Source organism: Palaemon carinicauda, chromosome 20 (assembly GCF_036898095.1).
Source record: "Palaemon carinicauda isolate YSFRI2023 chromosome 20, ASM3689809v2, whole genome shotgun sequence".
In the NCBI taxonomy this organism is placed as follows: domain Eukaryota; kingdom Metazoa; phylum Arthropoda; class Malacostraca; order Decapoda; family Palaemonidae; genus Palaemon; species Palaemon carinicauda.
The window spans coordinates 18,988,697-19,010,370 of record NC_090744.1 but is presented as its reverse complement, the minus strand read 5'-3'; the positions used below and the strand labels follow the sequence as shown (position 1 = coordinate 19,010,370).

Sequence of the window (21,674 nt, the reverse complement as noted above, 5' to 3'; positions counted from 1 at the left end):
GTAGAAATTTAAGTGGCTGAGGATCTATGGGAGAAGGAAGGTGAAAATAAAATTGGCTGAGGAATCATGCGGAAGACGATCTGGAATTAAAAGTAGCTGGGGAACGATTGGAAAAGAGAAGTGGAAATTTAAGTGGCTGAGAAAAGATTGGAAAGGGATGTAGAAATTTAAGTGGCTGAGGAACTATGGGAGAAGGAAGGTGAAAATAAAATTGGCTGAGGAATCATGCGGAAGACGATCTGGAATTAAAAGTAGCTGGGGAACGATTGGAAAAGAGAAGTGGAAATTTAAGTGGCTGAGGAAAGATTGGAAAGGGACGTGGATATTTAATTGGCTTAGGAACTATGGGAGAAGGAAGGTGGAAATAAAATTGGGTGAGGAATCATGCGGAAGAGGATCTGGAATTAAAAGTAGCTGGGGAACGAAAGAGAAGTGGAAATTTAAGTGGCTGAGGAAAGATTGGAAAAGAGAAGTGGAAATTTAAGTGGTTGAGGAAAGATTGGAAAGGGATATGGAAATTTAAGTGGATGAGGAACAATAGGAGGAGGAGGGTGGAAATAAAATTGGCTGAGGAGTTATGGGGAAAAGGATCTGGAATTAAAAGCAGCTGAGGAACGATCGGAAAAGGGAAGTGGAAAATTAAGTGGCCAAGGAAAGATTGGAAAGGGACGTGGATATTTAAGTGGCTGAGTAACTATAGGGGGAAGAAAGTGGAAATAAAATTGGCTGAGGAACGATGGGGAGAGGGAGGTGGAAATAGAAAAATAAAGGTTGAGAATCCTAATAATAGAAGAAACTACTAAGGAATACAGAAAAGGGGTCAACTTGGACCTGTTTTATGCAGATACCCAACAGAAAAGTCTGAGGGAGAGTTGATGGTAAGTTTTACAAGTAGATCAATGGAAGATGAAGAGAACAAGAGAGAAGAGAGGAACAAACTCATTTCACATAAAATTGCTGTAAAGGGAAAACATACAAAAAACTTAATCAAATATTGCCTTTCCTCCATTCAAATGGAGCCTAAGATATGACAAGTTCTTCCAATCAACACTGACCCACTGTCATAGCACAAGCCCAATCACAAGGCAGTAAATTGTTCCCCAAAACAAGACCCTGTAAGGCATGAAAAGCTGTCCCATTCAAGACTTAACCACTTTAACTTCAAAGACCCTAAACCACATTGAAGCCTTATTGCTCTCAATCTTTAGACCCCTTGCATCTTCAGTATTCTTTTCATTACTAAATTTTTCTTAATCATTATCATGTGGGTTTTTAATGTTCTAGTGTTCCTTTAACAGCTTATAACAAATATTAAAGCCAACAAATTAACATGAAGTAAAAATATAAAACAGAGAAAAGGAGGTACATGATAAAAATGTAAACAAACTAAGACTGTTAAAAATCAATGGAGATGAATCAATTTCTGAAGAAGTTGAGCCACAGACTATGTTAAATGTGGAAAGGAATAGACAAAAAATATTTGTTTGAAATTACTTGCAATTACTCTAGTATTGGTATAAAAACGGATGGGTAAACAGGTCAGAAAAAAATACAACAACGAAAGCTACTCTTGGTCTAGCAAAGATACAAAAAAACCATATACAGAAATATGAAAGTAGAATACAGTATACAGTAACCTAAAAATAGAATAAAGGACAGGATAGATACAGAAGCAGCAGCATTGTAAAAGTGAGAAATCAATAATAAAGTAAATAACCATTTAAAAGAGATATACGAATGGAAAAGGAATAAAGTTGGGAAAATTCAGAAAAAGCTGAAAAATTATAAAAAGGCAATAGGTCTACAAAATGAAAAATTAGACAAATGCCAAGTACAGAGTAGCAGAGATGAGAAAACATGCATTGATCGATGAATAGAAGATAAAATATGAAAAAGCTATGGCATAAATGGATGAATATATTATTCACGACGACCTAAAAATAATATTTATTTTAAATCATGAATAAAAACTATCTCAAAGAAAGATTTTCCTAGCTTCTTTTAATATATGCAGCTTTAACAAAAAAGACACTAATCTAAGTTATGAAAAAAAAAAAAAAACTGTAATCTAAGTTAAGAAAAAAACTATTCCTCAAAGTTTTCATGACTCCCAGGACATGAATCCAACTATAGGGGTAAAATATATTTTTTTTATTTCCTTATTTCCTTTCCTCACCGAGCTATTTTTCCTTGTTGGAGCCCATGGGCTTATACCAACTAGCTTTTCCAACTAGGGTTGTAGTTCAGCTAGTAACAACAACAATAATAATAATCACAATAATAATAATAGTAGAAGTATTAATGCTGACCCAAGCTATTATTCCTTGTTGGAGCCTTTGGGGTTATACCAACTTGCTTTTCCAACTAGGTTTGTAGTTCAGCTAGTAATAACAACAATAATAATAATAATAATAATAATAATAATAATAGTAGTAGTAGTAGTAGAAGTATTAATGATGACCCAAGCTATGAAAAATGAAAACTGGAAGCTGTTCAGTTTTGATTGGAACAAGTCAAGTGTGTCTGGGGCTCCACTGCAAACAGGAAAAGCAATATACAATTGCTAGCTGTTTAAAAACCTTGTTTTAAATAGTCCTACCATTCTTACTGTATTTATTTACTTATATATCAAGTTGACTATTGCTATATATCAGGTATGAGGTCTGCGTCCCCAATGCCTGCACCTATTTTCCAAATCTTTTATGCATTCAATAACAGATTAAATGCTTAAGATTGGATTCTTCGACAAATCAATATTTCGATGAAGAGTCTTTAGTGGCTAACTCCTCGAGCCTAGTCAAGAAATTTGTTGTGGTGTTCCTCATTCAAGCGAAATTCTTTACTTCGTCACTCCGTCAAAAACTGGATAGGGTCTGGTACCTGAAAGAAAAAATATCATAAGAAAAATTTGGGGTAAAATGAAAAAATGTAATAAAAATTGTTAAAAAAATGTATACAAACTCTTATATTGTATGTATACAAAGTAAAGCTATAAGCTGACTTAAATTAAAAAAAAAAAAAAAAACTTGAGTGACTTCCTAGTAAGGTCTACAATCTCTAACAACCAATAAACACTATATGAATATCTACCTTGGAGTTGGAAATGATGTACAGAAAACAAATATTTCATTACCTTGCTCTTCACTGCAAAACCGAGGATTTAATCATGAATGTGCAAGAGGTCTTGGAAGCTTGACAAATACTATTACTATTAGCAAACACCACTTTGGTGCATTATATGGAATTTTGGGTCATAGGGACTGGGACCAAGGAGTATATTAAACTCCGATTAAGTTGAAAAGCAGTTGGACAATATGATATAAAGGAGGCAAAGCAGTAAGCTAAAACGTGGGTGCTGCTATGGACAAAGGAAACACTCCATAAACCCTTCAGTAATGACAACAGCGTACCACATGAGGTATGCTGATGACACAGCCTCCTTAAGGTTTTATTAGTTAGGATTGTCAGTTTGGTTTCGTGCCGGGAAAAAGAACAATAAGAATTTTTACTATGAAGTAAATAAGATGTACCAAGAAGAGTGGAAGAAGTTATATAGTATGTCTCAGAATCTATAACACTAGAGACTGCCTCAATTTGAAATTCACAATTTTTGGTTGATCAAACCCAACACTAGGCAATTTAAGGAATGGCAAATTCTTCTTCCTACTTCTTACTTACAAATTTCTCCCTTAAATTCTTCCAAAAGGCTGTGTAAAAAATCCACGAACAGACACCTCTTTGAGAACTCCAATAGTTTCAGCCACTCGGTTAGTCTAAAACAGTCAAACTGTTTCAGTCATCTGGTTTGTCTAAAACAGTTAAAACTGTTTGTTATGTAGTTTGTCTAAATTAGTTTATTTTCCAGTCATCTGGTTTGTTTAAAATAGTCCAACTGTTTCAGGCCTCTAGTTTATCTAAAATAGTTCAACTGTTTTAGCCATTTAGTTTATCTAAAATAGTCCAACTGTTTTAGCCATCTAGTTTATCTAAAAAAGTCCAACTGTTTCAGCCATCTGGTTTATCTAAAATTGTCCCAATGTTTGTCACATGGTCTGTCTAGAATTGTCAAAGTATCTCAGTCATCTGGTTTTTCTAAAACAGTTCAAATATTTGTCATCTAGTCTGTCTAAAATTAAGAAAAATTTTCAACTAATACCTCAGGATACAAAATTAATTTGTTACGGAATGGCTTTCGTAACAGGACTTTCTTGTATAACAAGTTGCGTTTTATAGGTAGTAGGCTGGCCAGGGCACCAGCCACCCATTGAGATACTACCACTAGAGAGTTATGGGGTCTTTTGACTGGCCAGACAGTACTACATTGGATCCTTCTCTCTGGTTACGGTTCATTTTCCCTTTGCCTACATATTCACACACCGAATAGTCTGGCCTATTCGTTACATATTCTCCTCTGTCCTCGTACACCTGACAACACTGAGATTACCAAACAATTCTTCTTACTGCACTGTAATGGTTCAGTGGCCACTTTCCTCTTTGTAAGGGTAGAAGAGACTCTTTAGCTATGGTAAGCAGCTCTTCTAGGAGAAGGACACTCCAAAATCAAACCATTGTTCTCTAATCTTGGGTAGTGCCTTAGCCTCTGTACCATGGTCTTCCACTGTCTTGGGTTAGAGTTCTCTTGCTTGAGGGTACACTCGGGCACACTGTTCTATCTTATATCTTATTTCTCTTCCACTTGTTTTGTTAAAGTTTTTATAGTTTATAAAGTGATATTTATTTTAATATTGTTGCTCTTCTTAAAATATATTATTTTTCCTTGTTTCCTTTCCTCACTGAGCTATTTTCCCTGTTGGGGCCCCTGGGCTTATAGCATCCTGCTTTTCCAACTAGGGTTGTAGCTTAGCAAGTAATAATAATAATAATAATACATGTAACATGATTCTAATATTTTCGGCAAATTTTGTTCCGTATCCCGAGTATTTTTTCGTAATATGAGGCGAAAAAATCTTTGTATGTCGTTTCGTAAAAGGAGTTTTTCGTATATAGAAACATGACAAATTCGGAGATAATATGTTATTTTCATTAGTAAAATAAATTTTTGAATATACTTACCCGATGATCATGTAGCTGTCAACTCTGTTGCCCGACAGAAATCTACGGTCGGGATACGCCAGCGATCGCTATACAGGTGGGGGTGTACACAACAGCGCCATCTGTGGTCAGGTACTCCAGTACTTCTTGTCAACACCACCTCAATTTTTTCCTCGGTCCACTGGTTCTCTATGGGGAGGAAGGGTGGGTCAATTAAATCATGATCATCGGGTAAGTATATTCAAAAATTTATTTTACTAATGAAAATAACATTTTTCAATATTAATCTTACCCGATGATCATGTAGCTGATTCACACCCAGGGTGGTGGGTGGAGACCAGCATACATGTTAACAAAGAAGCTAAGTATCCCGTATTTCATTTTATTAGTTATTCAAAAATAACATAAAATAAATAAGTACCTGGTAAGGAAGACGACTTGAACCATTACTCTGCCTTTATTAAGTACGTCTTCCTTACTGAGCGTAGCGGTCCTCTTAGGATGCTGAACGACTCTTAGGTGCTGAAGTATAAAGGGCTGCAACCCATACTAAAGGACCTCATCACAACCTTTAACCTCGGCGCTTCTCAAGAAAGAATTGACCACCCGCCAAATCAACAAGGATGTGGAAGGCTTCTTAGCCGACCGTACAACCCATAAAAAGTATTCAAGAGAAAGGTTAAAAAGGTTATGGGATTATGGGAATGTAGTGGCTGAGCCCCCGCCTACTACTGCATTCGTTGCTACGAATGGTCCCAGGGTGTAGCAGTTCTCGTAAAGAGACTGGACATCTTTGAGATAGAATGATGCGAACACTGACTTGCTTCTCCAATAGGTTGCATCCATAACACTCTGCAGAGAACGGTTCTGTTTGAAGGCCACTGAAGTAGCCACAGCTCTCACTTCATGTGTCCTTACCTTCAGCAAAGCAAGGTCTTCTTCCTTCAGATGAGAATGTGCTTCCCTAATCAGAAGCCTGATTTAGTAAGAAACTGAGTTCTTAGACCTTGGAAGAGAAGGCTTCTTGATAGCACACCATAAGGCTTCTGATTGTCCTCGTAAAGGTTATGACCTTTTTAGATAGTACCTAAGAGCTCTAACTGGGCAAAGTACTCTCTCCAGTTCGTTCCCCACCAAGTTGGACAGGCTTGGGATCTCGAACGACTTAGGCCAAGGACGTGAAGGAAGCTCGTTTTAGCAAAAAACCGAGCTGCAAGGAACATGTAGCCGTTTCAGATGTGAAAACTATGTTCCTGCTGAAGGCGTGGATCTCACTGACTCTTTTAGCTGTTGTCAAGCACACGAGGAAAAGAGTTTTTAATGTGAGGTCCTTAAAAGAGGCTGATTGGAGAGGTTCAAATCTTAATGACATAAGGAACCTTAGGACCACGTCTAGATTCCAGCCTGGAGTGGACAACCGACGTTCCTTTGAGGTCTCAAAAGACCTAAGGAGGTCCTGTAGATCTTTGTTGGTGGAAAGATCCAAGCCTCTGTGGCGGAAAACCGCTGCCAACATACTTCTGTAACCCTTGATCGTAGGAGCTGAAAGGGATCTTACGTTCCTTAGATGTAACAGGAAGTCAGCAATCTGGGTTACAGTGGTACTGGTTGAGGAAACTGCATTGGCCTTGTACCAGCTTCGGAAGACTTCCCCTTTAGACTGATAGACTCTGAGAGTGGATGTCCTCCTTGCTCTGGCAATCGCTCTGGCTGCCTCCTTCGAAAAGCCCCTAGCTCTTGAGAGTCTTTCGAAAGTCTGAAGGCAGTCAGACGAAGAGCGTGGAGGTTTGGGTGTACCTTCTTTACGTGAGGTTGACGTAGAAGGTCCACTCCTAGAGGAAGAGTCCTGGGAATGTCGACCAGCCATTGCAGTACCTCTATGAACCATTCTCTCGCGGGCCAGAGCGGAGCCAACCAACGTCAGCCGTGTCCCTTTGCGAGAGGCGAACTTCTGAAGTACCCTGTTGACAATCTTGAACGGCGGGAATGCATACAGGTCGAGATGGGATCAATCCCGCAGAAAAGCATCCACGTGAACTGCTGCTGGGTCTGGAATCGGAGAACAATACAACGGGAGCCTCTAGGTTATCGAGGTAGCGAACAGATCTATGGTTGGCTGACCCCACAGGGCCCAAAGTCTGCTGCAAACATTCTTGTGAAGGGTCCACTCTGTGGGGATGACCTGACCCTTCCGGCTGAGGCGATCTGCCATGACATTCATATCGCCCTGAATGAACCTCGTTACCAGCGTGAGCTTTCGATCTTTTGACCAGATGAGGAGGTCCCTTGCGATCTAGAACAACTTCCACGAATGAGTCCCTCCCTGCTTGGAGATGTAAGCCAAGGCTGTGGTGTTGTCAGAGTCCACCTCCACCACCTTGTTAAGCTGGAGGGACTTGAAGTTTATCAAGGCCAGATGAACCGCCAACAGCTCCTTGCAATTGATGTGAAGTGTCCTTTGCTCATGATTCCATGTTCCCGAGCATTCCTGTCCGTCCAAAGTCGCACCCCAGCCCGTGTCTGATGCGTCCGAGAAGAGACGGCGGTCGGGTTTCTGAACAGCCAAAGGTAGAGTTCCTTGAGAAGAAAGCTGTTCTTTCACCACGTTAGAGTAGACCTCCTCTCTTCGGAAACAGGAACTGAGACCGTCTCTAGCGTCATGTCCTTTATCCAGTGAGCAGCTAGATGATACTGAAGGGGGCGGAGGTGGAGTCTCCCTAACTCGATGAACAGGGCCAGCGGTGAAAGTGTCCCTGTTAGATTCATCCACTACCTGACTGAGCATCGGTTCCTTCTCAGCATGCTCTGGATGCATTCTAGGGCTTGGTAGATCCTTGGGGCCGACGGAAAAGCCCGAAAAGCTCGACTCTGAAGCTCCATACCCAGGTAGACAATGGTCTGGGATGGGACGAGCTGGGACTCCTCTAAATTGACCAGGAGGCCCAGTTCCTTGGTCAAATCCATAGTCCATCTGAGAATCTCCAGACAGCGACGACTTGTGGGAGCTCTTAAAAGCCAGTCGTCTGACGGAGCCGGACACAAGATCATGGTACTGCTGCACAGTCTGTGAACTGTCAACCATGGGGAAGCGAGGAAGTACAGCGACAACCCGAAACTGTCTAGACTGACTGGGTAGTACAGACAATTCCTTATCGGGTTGCTGAGGTTGCCGCACTGCGTCACAACAAGTCACTTCTGCTGGTTGTTGAACGTCTTCCCAGTGACACACTGACTCCGTAAACAAAAAATCCTCTAACAAGGACTAAGCTTGGACTGCATGTCTTGCAACAAAGCTCAAGGTCTATGGGAGCAGGTGTGGCAACAGACGGGGTTAGCGACTGAAGCGGAACCATTACCCTCCCTGGAAGCATGTTATGCTTAAATAAAAGTCCATAGGAGGCTAAGCAGCTTAAGGCTCCTCTCCAAATGACAGAGTCCTCAAGGGAATATCAGAAGGAGGGAGAATAGCACTTTCTCATCTACAGGAACCATATCCGAGAAAAGCTAAGTTCTCTCAGTGAGGGTTTCACTGGTGCAAAAGCAGCAGACCAGAAGGCAACGTTATGAAACTGCTTGACAGTCTTGTGAGTTGGCAACAACCAAAGATGTGTGACTGAGGAGCATGCGGTAAGGTATGCAGAGCATGCTGTAAGGTATGCACATGCTGTAAGGTATGCAGAGCATGCTGTATGTAGAGCATGCTGTAAGGTATGCAGAGCATGTTGCATGGCATGAGGCTCATGCTGCATGGGATGAGGCTCATGCTGCATGGTATGAGGCTCATGCTGCATGGGATGAGGCTCATGCTGCAAGGGATGAGGCTCATGCCGCATGGGTTGAGGAGGATGCCGCATAGTATGAGGCTCCTGCCTCATGGGTTGAGGAGGTTGCCGCATAGCATGAGGCTCCTGCCTCATGGGTTGAGGAGGATGCCGCATAGCATGAGGCTCCTCATAGCATGAGGCTCCTGCCTCATGGGTTGAGGAGGATGCCGCATAGCATGAGGCTCCTGCCTCATGGGTTGAGGAGGATGCCGCATAGCATGAGGCTCCTGCCTCATGGGTAGAGGAGGTTGCCGCATAGCATGAGGCTCCTGCCTCATGGGTTGAGGAGGATGCCGCATAGCATGAGGCTCCTGCCTCATGGGTTGAGGAGGATGCCGCATAGCATGAGGCTCCTCATAGCATGAGGCTCCTGCCTCATGAGTTGAGGAGGATGCCGCATAGCATGAGGCTCCTGCCTCATGGGTTGAGGAGGATGCCGCATAGCATGAGGCTCCTGCCTCATGGGTAGAGGAGGTTGCCGCATAGCATGAGGCTCCTGCCTCATGGGTTGAGGAGGATGCCGCATAGCATGAGGCTCCTCATAGCATGAGGCTACTGCCTCATGGGTAGAGGAGGTTGCCGCATAGCATGAGGCTCCTGCCTCATGGGTTGAGGAGGTTGCCTCATAGTGCTGGAACCCGGCAACTCCCGATGCGGCAACTCACGCATGAAAGCAGGAGGCGCAGCAAGAACATGCATCTGGCAGGGTGGACTGCGCATCGGAGGTGGAGCTCTCACAGGTGGAGGGTGGGAGCAGGCAGCCGCAGTATCTGCTGAGCGCACAACCTCGGCGGGTTGTAGGTTAACAGGCTACATTGTCAACCTTCCAGCATGATACTCCTGTATGAAGGAGCAAGCTGAGACTGTATAGTCTGCAGCATGGACCACTAGGGTCTATGAAAGACAACAACAAACGGAGCTACTGTCCGTTGAGACTGAGGGTCTAAAACAGCTGGTGCGGCAACAGACGGAGTTACTGCCTGTTGCGGTACCACCTTGCCTCTCTGGGAGGTGTGCAGTTGTCGTACTGCAGCAAGTCCGAACTGACCCAGTGGCAGTGGCTACACCTAGGAGTTGGACTTGCGCGGAAGGGACCGACTTGCACTTAAAAGCTGCAAGATTTGGTCCATGGTTTCTGCGAGAAACCTCTTCCGCAGACGAGGAATAAATAGGCTCTCTCGTCTTTGTGTGGGTGGGGTGATCACGTCGGCTACGTGAGTTGGGTACACCCGAAACCACGGAGGGAAACGTCTGTTCGTCGATCAAGGCCTGATGAACCCATAAGTCCTTCGACGTTACTTCTCCCCTGGGCTTGGGAGCTTGTAAGAGGTCCCAGACTAGGCGAACAACTGGCACGAACAGACGAACCCTCGAACGCAACACTGTAACACTTTGCGCTTATCACTTTATCACTTTTGATTTTCTGTTGGCACATATTTCACTGAACTCGAAACTTTAAGTGGTTTGTACCTGAAACACGCAATTCTATCCTTCATTAAAAGTTAGTAATTGCGAAAACAGTATTACAATGTAACAGAAAAACATAATGAAAGATAAATAATTCAGTGGCTGGAAAAGAGACTAAACACTAGATCAAATAAACTACGTTTAAAATCTCTCACCGCATAAAGCCTGGGAACAAGAATAAAACTCTAGAAACGTTTACCTTCTTCCCCTAAAGAGACTAGGGAGAAGAGCAAAAACGATAACAACGTTACCCGCTTGAACGAAACATTTATCCTCCTCTCTCTCCCTCCGTCTCTATCTCTCTCTCTCTCTCTCTTGACTTAGAACCTGAGAGATGAGCCCAATCATACATATCGTTAAAACATATTATTGTTAAAGGAAAAAAACTGAAAGATTTCCCAAATAAAAAGTTCCTTTATTAGAATTAAAACCATTTAAGCTAAGAAAGAATGAACAAAACGCTAGAATCGGTTTACTCTTACTGCAACGTGAAACCGTGAATACTCTCTCTCTATCGTAACGATAGAGCGTAAGTTGAACGTTCTGAACGTCAACAACTGCAGAGACAAAACAAAACGTTAGTTCAACTTTGAAAACAGTACGAGACTATCAAAGAAATTTTCAAAAACATTAAAATAGCATAAAATCTTAACAGGTAAAAACGAAATGACGGGCTCAATGTTAATTAACTTCGGTTCCAAGAAAAGACCGCCTACTATTAGGAAAGGTCGCATATAAACAAACATAAAAATTAATTTTAATAAGTTTATAATAAAAGGAAGTTAATCGAAGAGGCCTATAAAAGGCGGAGAGATATAAAATAAATCTATAACTTTGTTAAGCAAAATTAAGAGAGTCTATACTCTCTTCGACACCAACACTTCCGTCTAAGGGAAGGGTCGGCCATTTAAAAGTGAAAGAGAGTTCATACTCTCTTCGTCACCAAAATTAAATCAAATTAATTCCAAAAACTTGCTAAGCTAATGATAAAGCTTCCTGAATAGCGAAGGCTAAACTCTAGAGCAAATACATCACCAAATCGTGAACAATAACTCCAGAATCAACAGCGTATCCATGTAGGTCTAGCCGGTGGCACGACAGAGGAAAAATTGAGGTGGTGTTGACAAGAAGTACTGGAGTACCTGACCACAGATGGCGCTGTTGTGTACACCCCCACCTGTATAGCGATCGCTGGCGTATCCCGACCGTAGATTTCTGTCGGGCAACAGAGTTGACAGCTACATGATCATCGGGTAAGATTAATATTGAAAATTGTATTTTTCCTAACTCTACAAACCTAAGCTATTTACATTGGGCGTAAATAGCGTGGTTTGTATTTCGGTTACGGAACAATTAGTAGTTTTAACACCATCAGACAACAGACTCTTGTCCTTCCAAACATTAAATCAATTATGAGATCTTTGGAACAAATCCTTTGTACTCAAACTATTCAACAGGCAGATTTGAATTGACTTTAAATATATGGGCCAGTAACCCAGGTACTAGAACCTGGGACGCCATTCAGAGCCCATGTGCAAAAAGGAAAAAAACCCAAGTAGCACTATGAAGAAAAGCCAAGAGGTTGGACAGCAAGATGGAATAAAAGTGGGAACAGAGGTTTAGTTGCAGGCTAAAGAGTGAGTGCGGATAACAGGCAAAGTGGTGCTGCAAAGACCGAAGCGGGAGCAGAGGTTTAGTTGAAGGCTAAAAAGCAAGTGCAGATAGCAGCCAAAATGGTGCTGCAAAGACCTTAAGTAATGACTACAGAGCATCCCAAGCATTTCGCCCATTTAGGGACGAGCATACTTGACTGTCTACAACCAGAATATGCTACAATTAAACCAATGTTGGCCACAGTCAGACCCATCAGTGTTAACTTTTCTTATAAATACTTAAAAACCAAACCTGTTCTTGGTTTACACTAAAGGTCACTTAGAGAAGGCTTTTGAGTCCTTCCAAATTTCCACCATTATATGCAAAATAAATTGCATTAATTTTGAAATACAGTACAATGAGGCTAATATATTCTAAATATCAGGCATATCGAAAACTTTCACTCTGTATCCTCCACACACGATGAAATTAGGCACTTTATATTTGCAAACATTCAATTTGTAAGTTGAATTGATCTAAAAGTAAAAAGGACTATACTTCCAAACTAAATGGGGAGAGAAAACTGAAATTTATTTACTCTCCTAGCATAGACTTTCGAAACAAATATATTAGTTGACATTTTGTTGAATACGTCTGATGGGGCCTTTAACGTAAATTTTTCGCCTACTAATGATAGATATTAACAATAAGTAAATATTAACAATAAGTAAATATTAACCATACACGTAACCCTTATAACCAATGAAAAAATTCCCATTAAATTAAATTACTCATTGAAATCTATTGAAGCTACTTTTCATGCAAATCATAACATGTAATATGTCAAATGCTGGATGATTAGGTAATAAATAAACTTGACACTTAAAAACATCTTAAGGATGGTCATGTCATTGAGAAAATGTTAGATACTAACGGGTGAGATTGGCACAAGACCTGTCATACTCTGGAACATCTCAGAAGCTTAAATCCTACACATAATGAGGTATGTTATCCATTATTTAGGGATCTGGAAAATCATTAGTAAAACTGGAACTATATCTCTCTTATGTATTAATCTGGTCTTACAAAAAACTAATAGTTTGTTGAACGAATTGCAATGTTAAGAAGGGAGTGAGTCAAAGAGATAGATGCAGCTTAAAAGGGTACATAGTGATTTGACATTGACTTCGACTTCTTCCTCTTTAGCAGTGAATATTTATAATCTTGGATTGAAAAACTACTCTTTAAAATTAAGATCGAGTCTACTCTATTATAACAAAACCTGTTGCTTTTCCTGATTCATACGCAGACTTACCTTAGCAAATTGACAAGATTGATGGCATTTGTCTAACTGGTACGAACCCTGTACAGTCATTTCAGTGCTTCGCTTAAACGTAACAGTGGCTCCTCCACCTCATCAAATAGGGTGTGCAAACACACACACACACTGCAAACGTAAAATTGAAGTCAATATTCAAAATGAACTAAAGCATAGGCAAAAAATGATATATTATTTGATATATTTAAACATAAATTTTGCATTAACAATGCTCTCAAAAATAGACAAAATTATTCTAATTTTAACTTGAAATACAGCCTAGTTGAAATTACCTTGTACATAAAGTACTTCATAACTTAACCGACAAGCTGGATAAAACCTTCATTATGCACAAAACAAAAATCCAAATAAGACTCCTAAGCTGGTCATACCTGTAATAGTTTAGAAGCACTGGTTTGTCCATAATTTTAGTTAATGTTAGTAGGAAGTGCTTTTTTTATAGCTTCCTGGAGCCTGATGTATGATAATATTCCTGACACCAACAACAATCTGGAAAGAGAAATGAAGAGGATTGTAGTAAGCATTGTAATTCATATCCACGTAAACTTAATACAGTACTGAATACTAAATAAGCAAATCAATGTTTACTAACAAAGTACAATCATTGTCAGGATAGCATAACTTTGGCCTTATTTATTGATAAGAAATTTATTGCATGAAAATGTCCTAATCCCAAATTCAGGAAAATATTTAAAGTGAAACTGATAAAAATACGTCCTAAATAGGTTTGGAAGACTACAACACTCACACTCAGGAATGCTGGTTCATGAAAACAATACTGTTCAAAAGTTGGCTCAATTCACTCTAATTCTAAAGGTTTTAAAGGTCACTCAAGAATGGCAGAGGCAAGGGACACAACAATGCCCTAGAGACTGACCATATATGCATATGATCAGTGCCCAAGCCACTGTACACCGTACTGGGAGAAGGATAGGGCAGGCAATGGCTGCTGATAACTCAGCAGGTAGACCTGTAAGTGTCCCAAATGAACCCCCTCCACCCCATTCTTATGGTGGAATCACACTAGTAATAATCTTGTCCGAGGTTTTCGCCAACCTTCAGCCTATGATAGCGAGCGAAAGTGTTGAAGTGTCACACTATGATATCGCAGTTCGAGGAGCAAATGGTAATAAGTAAAATGAAACCGATCAGCTGATATCATCATGGAACCAAGAAATTTTCTAACTGTTGCAGTAATAAACAGTATATTATCGGTAAATTACGTGAACTGAAGAAAATTTTCATTATCTCTTAAGGCTTGTTGGACCCAAAATTACCAAGCAAGAGCACATCCTATTTGCGGGAGCCATCTTATGCGTTGACATCTGACGTCACGCCTGCGGTTTATGTGAGCTGCTTCCCATCCAGTCGGGAAACCAATTGGTGCCAATGTCTTGAACAATAGCTCATGCTTTCCATTTTGGCCAGCAACTGGCAAAAAATAGCCTAGTGTGATTCCAACTTTAGCCTACAAGGATGGAGAGGTTACACATACTATGAGAAACTATCGAGCTTAAACGGTTATTGATCACCCGTCCAATAGATTGCTAAGCAGGGATGTCTCCAATAGGCTACCACAACCCTATATTAGGTTTTAAGTTGTAATTTACAATCATCATTCCAATTTTTATACGGGTCTTTAAATGGTTTAGAAGACGATATGTGTTTGAGGACCTTATTTATTTGTTATAACAATATCCAATACCTGAAGCTCAAGATATGCCTGGGAAAAAAAAAATTTACCGGGGCAACAGTTAAAGATACTGTACAAGCTAAAGTACCCTACCTAACCTAAGATTCCTCTTCTTGCATATAAGGTTGGATAACACTACCCCATGAGGACATTGTCCTTAACCTAAAGTAGGTCATATCTTTCTATTTCGTTCGTCCTCATAACTTGGTTAAATATTTGTTTTCAACATCTATTGACATCAAAATTGTTTAAAAAAACATACAAACATGCCAATGACTTCTCTTATTTTCACAGAAAGGGACAGAGCTGAATATCAAGAATGATCGCAACCACTACTTCTCTTCCAATGAAGAAATACAAAACAGTTCAAGAATGCCAGACCTAGCATCTCTTTAAAAGTGAGGATAGGTGACAGGGTTATATTTCGTTATACACCAATCACCTCCTATGTTCTAGTTTATATTTTTCTTTGGCAAAACACATGAAAACAAAATATTTTTTGTCAATACGTTACTTAAGCAAATGCATAACACCCGAGAAAAAAATGAACAAGTTATTGTATGACAATTTTAATGTTAGTTGATGTTTTCAATGTCAAGCAGAGTAGCTCTCATCATGATCGTAGGTTTACTTCCACCCTACTCAACTCCTCCCCATTGTGCACGGTGATAAATTTTGCCTACATAAGCAATACCTCCAACTATTGAGCACAGTGCTCCAATGAGAATCTGGTAACTCCAGTAAACGCATTAATATTGGCTAATAGTTTTTAGTGGTTTGTAAAGAATGAGTTTAAGATGGCAGCCTAGTAACGCATGCATTCCATCTTACACATCCTTATCTCTGACAATTTAACACCACTTCACCAAGGATTGGCTGATCAGAATTCAGATATATCTTAACCACCAGTTTTTCATGCATTTTCATGTCTTTAAAATAAGTTTACACTTTATCATTTCAAATTAAAATTACTCATTTCAGTCATGGCTCACATAAGTGAAGGTTGTAAATTGACAGTGTATGATGCAACTAGGCTCTTATTCCATAATTCAAACTCTCTGAAGAAAGTCAATTGTCCCTAGTGTTTTCAGCCTTGCAGTCTAATTTCCGATTGATATTACTGGTTATGTCCAGAAAAATTGTGTAAGCCTAAAACTAGGGATTGCTATAAGTCACCCGGAAACATCAGACTATGGATAATAAGGTTAAGACAAGATGGCATCCTAGGTCAGCTTAATAATAAAAGATTTTATACACAGTATTTATGATACCTTAAATAGCAACCCATGCGGCTACAGCATTTCCATATACCACTTACAGAACACAGGAGCAATGATATAATGTAAAATTTACGAGTAAAGTGAGCCATGGCGGAGCAAAGAATATTTGAGTGGCCGCCAATCATGATATACGTGATCGAAGCATGCCGAGAGCTTTTGGACTGGACCAAATCGGACCCTTCTTTGTGGCTACCTTTCTATATAATTGCAAAAAGAATCAATCAGCCGAATATAGTTGCAAAAAAATCAGCCGGATATAGAAAATGGTGCACGAAAGAGCTGCCTCGGATGCAGTTACTTCATAGATGGGATTTCATCGTTATTTTAGGATGAAAATTACTCTTTTTCAGTTGGTTTCCTTGGATTCTGCTGTTATCATACCTCGCACATTGCTAGTTTTAATTTTCCCCAACCCGCAACCCTGATTCCCACCTAGCCACATACAATACTGTTGGGGTATATAGGATAGTGGTAATCGGAGAACGGTAAGTTTGGTAGAGTATAACAAGAGAACAAAATAAAACTGAAAAAGACTTTTCATGCAAAAATGGCTGAGTGGATTTTAACGATAAAATTACCTTCTAACCATATAGAAGCAACTAGAATTTGGAACATTTATTTAAGATATCATTAGACCAAAGTGTAGGTTATGGGGGTGCAAAATATTGTTTGTTGAGATCTCTTCGACTGTCAGTTCCGTTATCCAAACTAACATTAAATATGCAGTAAGTTTTTCCTGATTATATAGGGATGTGAGAAATTAGAACAATATGGATATTAACAAAAACTTACTCCTAACCTACGGCAGCCATAGATTAACCTTAGGGAGCCCTTGTATATCAGGGGCCAGTTTCTCCAGCGAGCATAAAATATGGGCACTAAACTAAACTCACGCCCTCCCCCCTAACCTAACATAAAAGCCATGTCCTTACCTACTTACCAAACGGGAGGGGGGGGGGGCTAATGCCAACCCTGCGATACCCCCTTACACTGGTATGGCCTGCTTTAAACAGCCGCCAACATACATACAGGTGGCCGGTACTATACACACACCCCAAGCTTAGTCTATATATTTATATAGGCCATACATTACAGTAATAACGTAAACCAGATGATATATACACAATCAATGTCTGAACAGCCAATGGTATAGCTGTAGGCTAGTACTGTCTTCAATATGAAATTTACTTTCTTTTTTATTGTATTTTCACTAGATTTATTATGTTAAAACCATTTTCCTACCTGTCGTATATGTCGTTCCAGATTGTGGATAATTACTTCAACTTGATAAAACGAGAAGAAAAAAAAAACAATTTATGAAATTAATTAAGTTCCAGAATCGACATGGACGAATAACACCAACCAACAGCAACAACAATGGCTGTCAATCGGCCCGGTCGGCCGGCTGAAGACGTACGTCTTTGGAAAATAAGTACCTCCCCTGAATACTCATTTAAATACCATTTAATAACATATATTAACATGTTAATATTTATCTAAAATTATAAATAATTAAATATAATAAATATCGTTGCTTGGTATTATTTTTATCCAGCATTCTATCGCTCATTTATAGAGAATGTTTAAATTATTCAGGGCAGACGAAAAACTTCTTTGGAAAATAAATACCTCCCCTATATACTCATTCAAATACTCTACAATTACAAATATTAACATGTTAATATTTTATCTAAAGTTATAAATAATTAAATATAATAAATATCATTACTTGGTATTATTTTATCCAGCATTCTATCGCTCATTTATAATGTTTACATTATTAAAGAAAATTATACAATAGTCAGGCCGGCACAGTGTAAAACCCGGACGTCGGACGTCGGACGTCGGATGCCGTCCAGGAGAATAGAAAATCGCTTGTATCACCGGGAAAGACGCGAAAATACACCTCTTTTTTGTGACTGGTAATGTTCACTGATACTTTCTGTTATTTTCTGAATAAATGTTCGAAAAATATTGGTTTATTTTCATGTTCTTGAGAATAATCTCAATCGGACGTCAACATTACACTATCTAACTGCCCGCTATTTTACCCAGTTAGTGTAATGTTGACGTCCGATTGAGATTATTCTCAATAACATGAAAATAGACCAATATTTTTCGAACATTTATTCAGAAAATAACAGAAAGTATCAGTGAACATTACCAGTCACAAAAAAAAGAGGTGTATTTTCGAGTCTTTCCCGGTGATACAAGCGATTTTCTATTCTCCCGGACGGCATCCGACGTCCGGATTTTACACTGTGCCAGTCAGGCCAGACTAAAATAGTTTTGACACTCCCTAATTTAAATAGTAAACAATGCTGAATTATGTTTATATTAGCATAAAATCTTAACCAATAAACTTTTACAATTAGAAACGAATTACTAATTCGTCAAAAGCGCTAACCGATAATTGGTGTTCGGTGACCTACTAAATAACGTTATTATTATTATTATTATTAGTATTAGTATTATTATTATTATTATTATTATTATTATTATTATTATTATTATAAGGTATGCTATAACCCTAGTTGGAAAAGCAGGATGCTATAAGCCCAGGAACTCCAACAGGGAAAATAGCCCAGTGAGGAAAGGAAACAAGGGAAATAAAATATTTCAAGAACAGTAACAACATTATAAACTATAGAAACTTAACAAAATAAGAGGAAGAGAAATTGGATAGAATAGTGTGCCCGAGTGCACCCTCAAGCATAAGAACTCTACCCGAGACGCCGAATGACTGAAGGAAGTAAAGGAGAGCTTCTTTCATATGAATGCAAAGGAGGGGGGGGGGGGGTTTGGATATCAGGCCGCGAGAAAAGGATATGATGGATAAGAAAGAATATTTGGAATGACAGATATGAATGTATTTGCGTTATTAGATATCTAGAATGGGGCTCACACGACATATATTATGACAAGAAATCCCTAGACAAAGTCATTTTTCCCCAAAACCGAGCCAATTTCCCCAAAAGTATTGCTCAATGCAATTTAATCAGAGATAATTGATGTATACTGTATGCTGCTGTATCTTCTATTATTATAATGTGCTGTGTATTTTCTTTCAGGCATTATATTTCTTAAACACAAAACGTAAGGATCAAAATGCATCTTACAGCACCAAAAAAAAAAAAAAACCTAATTGCTAAACTTGTCTCTGACAACATTCGAATATCTCAATTTAGGGATAAATTCCTTAAAAATACGAGCCATCTAAATCCTAAGACAATCATAATCAATATATTTTCACGGGAACGTAGATAACTTTGAAGAATTATTCCAAATATGAAAATAGCATAACATTTTGTACCATGGTCTTCCACTGTCTTGGGTTAGAGTTCTCTTGCTTGAGGGTACACTCGGGCACGCTGTTCTGTCTTGTTTCTCTTCCTCTTGTGTTGTTAAAATTTTTATAATCTATATTGGGGATATTTAATGTTGTTACTCTTCTTAAAAAATGTTTATTTCCTTGTTTCCTTTCCTCATTGGGCTATTTTTCCTGTTGGAGCCCCTGGGCATAATCATAGCATCCTGCTTTTCCAACTAAAGTTGTAGCTTAGCAAGTAATAATAATAATAATAATAATAATAATAATAATAATAATAATAATAATGATAACAAAAAGGTTGTGAAAGGTTATTAGAAACGTCCTCGCGATCTGCTGAACTGGGGTTCGAAACCCACTGAAACTAGATAGTTTCTTTGGTCTCTGGAACCTCACCATCCTAATGAGCTAAGGTTGGGGGTTTGTGGGAGCCTGTAGGTCTACATGCTGAGTCATCAGCAGCCATGGCCTGGCGCTCCCTGGTCGTACATTGAGTGGAGAGGGGTCTTGGGTGTTGATCATTTGGATATATGGTCAGTCTCTAGGGCATTGTCAGTATCCCTTGCCTCTGCCACTCATTACGACCTTTAAACCTTTAAATGCTCGTAATACTAAGCAGGCAGTTAATTCTAATAGTAAGGCTTTCTCCATTATGAGGTCCAATACTACACAGTATTCTAGAAGTTTTATTCCAGCTGTGACCAAATTGTGGAATGATCTTCCTAATCGGGTAGTTGAATCAGTAGAACTTCAAAATATCTTTTAATGTTGTTAATGTTTTTAAAATATTTAATCTTTATTGTTCATTCCTTCTTATATTGTTTATTTATTTCCTTTTTTTCCTTTCCTCACTGGGCTATTATTCCCTGTTGGAGCCCTTGGGCTTATAGGATTTTGCTTTTCCAACTAGGGTTGTAGCTTAGCTAATAATAATAATAATAATAATAATAATAACAGAAATGGATCCGTATAATAATATGCAAAATAAAGGAAATAAGAATTCATGGACTTTAGTTGAATTTGAGTATTAAATAGAATACATAGAAAGCAGGAAAAGATTTATTTTACGAATAAGTAAATATATAAAAAATTTTCTGTTGGCAGATGAGTTTATTGCATGGTAAAATACCAAAAATAACTCTATAATATAAATCGTAATATATAAACTTCTGAAATAATGGTAGGCCTATTATAAAAACGCAATGTTTCCTGAATCATAAAGTAAATTTATACTAAAATAATAGTTTTAATTCTTAATGTTTTTTTATTTGTATATTTAAAGCTTGCAACATTCAGAAATTGTCACCGCGATGCTATGGATATCTACTGGAAGTTAAAACAACTACAAATGAAGAAAATAATAAGGAAATAGCGGTATATGGCAACTTTATATTCCCAAGAAAACATAAGTCGAATTGAGTTTAATCAAAAGAATATCAATGTAAATTAAAACTCAAATTTTTATTTCATTTGGAGGCAAAGTGAGTCTGATTAATGATATAATTACTAATAAACAAATAATATAAAAGATATTGTTAGCAACTTTTTGTATTTGAGGCTTCCATATGAAATGACTATTGTATAAATTCTCAACTCTGGTATATAAAAACTACATTGTAACATAAATACAAAATAGGAATAAAGATAAACAAGAAAAATAAAGTAAACTGTGCCATTATTGCTCTAGAAAACTAGAAAATATGGAATCTTAAAAGGTATTTTGGTAATTCCATTTGGTAAAACTAGAAACATAAGATTGTCTAGAAATGACACGTGGACAAAAAGAAAAAAACAAATTAAGCCACTAATTTATAGTTAAAAGACAATAATCTGACCTTCAATTAAATGAAAATAAGGTTTAATAGATATATATTACCAAAAAATTTATAATTTTCCCAAATCCTAGAATTTTTCTAGGTTTTTAACTAAGTTTGAAATTGTAGACGATTTTTTGAGGGGGCAACGATACTAAATAAAAAAGACCGAAGGTGAAAGCCTTTTCAAAGTTAAGCTTTCATAATATCTATGACTAAAAAGTTATATTTCAACAATCTTATAATATAAATTCACGTTTTAATATAGAATTTGCTGGTTATAT

General features: G+C 38.5%; 1 long non-coding RNA gene across 1 annotated transcript; it reads right to left on the bottom strand.

Annotated features, from left to right (window-relative positions):
* Positions 1-2,420: 2,420 nt before the first annotated feature.
* LOC137659458 (uncharacterized) lies at positions 2,421-17,620 on the bottom strand. Its single transcript, XR_011047546.1, has 4 exons — positions 17,491-17,620; positions 13,647-13,764; positions 13,252-13,383; positions 2,421-2,880 (listed from the first exon to the last, which is right to left on the bottom strand). It is a non-coding gene; the product is annotated as an uncharacterized lncRNA (long non-coding RNA).
* Positions 17,621-21,674: the final 4,054 nt, after the last annotated feature.